Here is a 6,111-nt window from a genome sequence, read left to right as displayed (position 1 = left end):
GCCTAAGTTCTTTGTGCTTATTGAATACCATGTGTGGTGTGTGGTGGATGCTACTGAGTGCTCATCAAGCAACAGCTGTGTGCCACGTGTTGCCTTCAAAGTGCTTTTATAGCACCGTCTGAGTGCCAGGCACTATTTCAAGCACCAACCGTATGCCTAGTTTTTTCCAAAGCCTTTTACAAATACCAATTCAATCCTCACATCTCTGGGGAGTTGTCATCTCTAGTTTCAGATGGGAAAACAGGTACAGAAGTCAAGGAATGCCTCTGGTTTGGTCCAGAGGTCAGTGTATCTCATTGGTCACACTGGAGTTGATCCCTGGAGGGAATATTTGGCCTGCTTGGACCCAGAGCTGCACTAACATCTCTTGTGCAAAGGGTACGCCTGGAAGAGACAGGCAACCCTGTGGGCACACATGTTGTTTTAGGACATAAAGATTGCTCACCAGGCCACCTCTCAGAGGTTTAAGAGGTATTAGTCCCCGTGAGGAAATGCCTGCAGAGGTGGGATATTGACCTGGCCAGACCCCTACCTGATAGGACAAATGTGTTTGTGTTGCCTCTACATTGACCCCTTCTCCCACCAGAAAGGCCCCCCACCCTCCCCAGAGAAGAGTGAGATGGGCGTGCCTGCCACAGAAGAACACAGAGTGTAAGCATTTCCTGACAAACCCCTCCCAGAGGAGCCAACTGTCACATGTGAGAAACCTAGGCTCCTGTGGGGACAGCTGTGGGGTGGAGTAGAGAGGGCAAGTGTATGGCCTCTGGGCATAAATAAGTCACCCAGCCCTTCACTTGGTGGATTCCTGCTCAGTGGCAGCTGAAGGAACATTCCCAGAACATTCCCTCTAGCCTGATACCTTTTCACTGGGTCTGGTAGGACCCACTGGGAAGACTACTCAGTCCAGCATTGCCACCCACAAGCCTCCCAGCCATTCCATTGACAAAGGCAGGAATCAAAGTGGTTGCTGTGAGAAACTCAGCTCAAACTGACTTAAGCAAAAGCAAGAAGAGAGATACTGGTTACAGGTACAACTGGATCCAGGCATTCAAAGGCTGTTACTGACTTCTCACAGAGACCATATAATTTAATCACTATACCAATCCCTTTTGGTAGATGAGAAAGCAAGCATAAAGAGCTGGCACAGAGGCTGGGGATGTGGCTCAGTGACAGAGCATCTGTCTAGATCATGTGTAAGCACTGGGTTTGATCCCCAGCTCTGAGAAAAAATGGCATTGGCCCAGAATGGGCTATACAGGAATGCCTCATTATCAATCCCTGACAAAGCTCAGCTAAAACAAGCTATTTAAAATACCTGATCCAACCAAAGACATCTTGAAACAAGACAATATGTGTAAGACTAAGGAGAAATAAGGCACAGTTACTCAGAGTCCTCACTTTTTAAATTTTTTTTTTTGTACTGGGAGTTGAACCCAGGGGTACTTAATGACTGAGCCACATCCCCAGCCCCCTCTCTTTTATTTTGGTACCAAGGATTGAACTCGGTGGCGCTCACCCACTGAGCCACATCCACACCCTATTTTGTGTTTTATTTAGAGACAGGGTCTCACTGAGTTGCTTAGCTCCTAGCTTTTGCTGAGGCTGGCTTTGAACTTGCGATCCTCCTGCCTTAAACCTCCCAAGCCGCTGGGATTACAGGTGTGTGCCACCACGCCCAGCCCCAGCCCTTTTTTTTTTATTGGTTGTTCAAAACATTACAAAGCTCTTGACATATCATATTTCATACATTAGATTCAAGTTGGTTATGAACTCCCAATTTTACCCCAAATACAGATTGCAGAATCACATCGGTTACACATCCACTTTTTTACATAATGCCCTATTAGTAACTGTTGTATTCTGCTACCTTTCCTATCCTCTACTATCCCCCCCTCCCATCCCATCTTCTCTCTCTACCCCATCTACTGTAATTCATTTCTCTCCTTGTTTATTTTCCCGTTCCCCTCACAACCTCTTATGTGTAATTTTGTATAACAATGAGGGTCTCCCTCCATTACCATGCAATTTCCCTTTTCTCTCCCTTTCCCTCCCACCTAATGTATCTGTTTAATGTTGATCTTTTCTTCCTGCTCTTCCTCCCTGCTCTGTTCTTAGTTCTCATTACATTTTAAAAATGTTTTAATTTGATACAGGGTGTCCCTAAGTCCTTAGGGCCTTTTTAAATTGCTGAGGCTAGCCTTGAACTTGGAATCCTCCTGCATCAGCCTCCAGCCTCGGTGGGATTACAGGTGTGCACCACTGTCCCCAGTTGAGATTCCTCATTTTAGACTAATCAACTATCAATGTAGGACATTTGCCATGATTATAGAAATAAAAATGATTAAAAGTAAATAAGGAATTTATATTTGGGGTGTACATAGGGTTACTGGGGATTGAACCCAGGGGCACTTATTGTTTTTTTTTTTTTTAAATCACTGTGTTACATCCCTAGTCCTGTGCTACATCCCTAGTCCTATTTATTTATTTATTTTTGGTACTGGGGATTTAACTCAGGGGCACTCGACCACTAAGCCACATCCCCAGCCCTATTTTGTATTTTATTTAGAGACAGGGTCTCATTGAGTTGCTTAGTGCCCTGCCATTGCTGAGGCTGGCTTTGAACTCATGATCCTCCTGCCTCAGCTTCCCGAGCCACTGGGATTACAGACATGCACCACTGTGCCCAGCTCCTTTTTATTTTTATTTTTTAGTTGTAAGTGGACACAATACCTTTATTTTATTTTTATGTGGTGCTAAGGATCAAACCCAGTGCCTCACACATGCTAGATGAGTGCTCTTCCTCTGAGCCACCACCCCAGCCCTCCTTTTTATTTTTTGAGACAGGATTTCACTAAACTGCTGAGGGTAGCCTCGAGTTTGAGATCCCCTTTTCTCAATCTCTAATTCAGTGGGATTACAAGTGTGCAACACAATTCCTGGCAGGAATTTACAACTTTTAAAAATAAAAATGACCCAGCGACTTGAGAGACTAAGGCAGGAGGATTGCAAGTTCAATTCTAGCCTCAGCAATTTAGCAAGGCCCCGTCTCAAAAAATAAGGACCAGGGGTGTAGCTCAGTGGTAAAAAACCCCTGGGTTCAATTCCTAGTACCCTCCAAAAAGTAAAAAGTTGAGAAAGAATGAAGTAGAAGTGATAGAGCTGAAGTAGATTAAATCTAAGAAGTCAGTGGATGAGTTAATAACATCAGATATACTGAAGAGAATTTATATGAATTGGAATACAGGTTAAAGTGTATTATGCCAGGCACAGTAGTGTATGCCTATGATCCCAGCTACTCAGGAGGATGAGGAAGGTAGATTGCAAGTTTGAGGCCAGCCTGGGTGATTTAGCAAGACCATGTCTCAAAATTTTAAAAAAGCTGGGGATGTAGCTCAGTGGTAGAGCATTCACCTACCATGTTCAAGGCCCTGAGTTCAATCACCAGTACCACAGAAAAAAGTGTATTAAAGTATGCATGTTCTAAAAGATTTTCCAGTAGACTAATTTTGATAAACTAGAATATTAAGGTAAAGGGTAAAGAAAGTATAAATGTTAAACAAATGGTAGGGGGAATAAAATAATGACAATCCAAAATAAGGCAAGAAAAAAACAGGCTGGGTGTGGTGGCACACGCCTATAATCTCAGCTACTCAGGAGGCTGAGGCAAGAGGATTGCAAGTTCCTCAGCAATTTAAGGAGGCCCCAATCAATTCAATAAGACCCTATCTCAAAAATTAAAACTTAAAAGGACTAGGGATGTGGAGTTGTTAAGCACCCCTGGGTTTAATTTCTGGAACCAAAAACAAAAGAGGAAACAGAACAGATAGACAAATAACATACATGCAATAATTTGGAATCCCTCCACTTCAAGAGAGGGAATGGGGACCTGCCCTGCCTCTTCAAGACTCACCAAGACTGCCATGTTGCAGGGGAGAATGAGGAGTGAAAGCAAGTAAACATGCCACAAACACTCCTACTGTTTGTTTATTTTTTTAAAAACTTCACACTGTGGATTGAACCCAGGGGTACTCTGCCACTGAGCTACATCCCCAGCAGTTTTTATTTTTTTTGAAACAGGGTTTTCCTAAGTTGCCCAGGCTGATCTTGAACTTGCCAATCCTGCCTCAGCCTCCCAAGTCATTGGATGACAGGCCTGCACTACCACACCCAGCCACTCCTGCCCTTTTTAAGGTGACTTTTTCTTTTGTCCATTAATTGATTGATTGATTGAGGTACTGGAGATCTAAACCAGGGCCTTGCACATGCTAGGCAAGCACTCTACCATTGACTACACCCCAGCACCTGAGGGGGCATCGTCTGGGTTGCGCACTCAGTTGCTGGAAACCTTTTTACTGTTTTTTTTTTTTTAAACATTTATTTATTTATTTATTTTCTTAGTTCTTGGCGGACACAACATCTTTGTTGGTATGTGGTGCTGCTGAGGATCGAACCCGGGCCGCACGCATGCTAGGCGAGCGCGCTACCGCTTGAGCCACATCCCCAGCCCCCTTTTTACTGTTTTCCAGAGCTCTAATGCAGTTGGTTCTAACGATTCTACTTTTTTCCCCCATGTTAGGCATTTTGCTGTTATTTCCCTTGTGTATTATGTTTTACGCTACCATGTTTTTGGTGTTTTTTTATATAATCTGACAATATCTGTTTTATTTAGGGTCATTATTGATATATTTGAGTCATTTGTCTAGCTATTTGTTTTCTATCTGTCCTCTCTTTTTTTTCTGCTTTCTTTGGGGTTAATCAAGTATTTTTATGATTCCACTTTATCCCTTTTGTTGGCATATTAGCTGTAACTCTTGGTTTTATTTTCTGATTGCGCTAAGATTTGTTGTATACAATAATCCCCATTTAGCCACAGAGAATACATGCCAAGACCCCCAGTGGATGCCTTCCTGAAACTACAGATAGTCCCAGTCAGTCTGTCTGTCTGTCTATATGTATTTTTATATGCATACATACTTAAGATAAAGCTTAATTTAACTAGGCTCAGTGGTACACACTCTTAATATCAGCAATTCAGGAGGCTGAGGTTGGAGAATTCCAAGTTCAAGGTCAGCTTCAGCAATTTAGCAAGACTATCTGTCAATGAAAATGGTCTGAGGATGAATCTCAGTGATAAAATGCCCCTGGGTTTAATCCCCAGTACCACATACACAAAAATTGGTTTAATTTAGTGTCATCGAGTTTAAGGGAATTGGGTTGGAATTACCTTCAAAGAGAAACTGGTTCTCATTTGAGTACTTACTTCCCTTCAACTTTGCTCCATCTCAGAGTCCCATTTCAACTATTTTTCGTACAACATAATTCAGTGGTTCATTTTAAATAAAATATTTGATTTGATAATGGTTGTCAGTAAGTCATAATTTTCAATAGGAGATATTCCATCAAGATTCAGCAAGACAAAGTTTTATTATTCCTCACATGAATCTAGTTCTACTACCACCAGATAGTTTTTTTTTTTGTGTGTGTGTGTGGTGCCAGGGATTGATCCCAGGGCCTTGTGCATGCCAGGCAAGTACTCTACCAACTGAGCTATGTCCAGTTAGTTTAACTGATAGTTAATTAATTAATTAATTTTTTATGTGATGCTGGGAATTGAATCCAGTGCCTCACACATGCTAGGTAAGCGTACTACCACTGAGCCACAGCCCCAGCGGCATGATAGTTAATTGATAGTTTAAATTAAAAGGTCTGGGGAGGAAGCTCATTGGTAAAGTGATATTTTTAATTGATGCTCTGCTTCAACATCTTCAACCTATTGTTAAGTGTGTCTAATAAATGCTGATTTGTGGTTGTTAGAATGTTTAATTTTTAAATTAGAGTAAGAGATTAACAACAATAACTAATAACAAAATTGAACAATTACTATATCAAGGAAAAATAAGGCTTATTTGAACACAAGCATTGTGGTACTTTAATGGCCAATCTGATAACTGAGGTGGCTGCTGAGTGACTGATGAGCAGGTAGCATATACAGGACAAAGGGATGATTCATGTCCTGGGCAAGGTAGAGTGAGGTGGCATGCAATTTAAAACATGAATTGTTATAAAAATAACTTGTAAAATTGCTTATTTCTGGAATTTTCCTTTGAATAT

The sequence above is a fragment of the Urocitellus parryii genome, chromosome X (genome assembly GCF_045843805.1).
Source record: "Urocitellus parryii isolate mUroPar1 chromosome X, mUroPar1.hap1, whole genome shotgun sequence".
Classification (NCBI taxonomy): Eukaryota; Metazoa; Chordata; class Mammalia; order Rodentia; family Sciuridae; genus Urocitellus; species Urocitellus parryii.
This window is presented reverse-complemented; position numbering follows the sequence as displayed.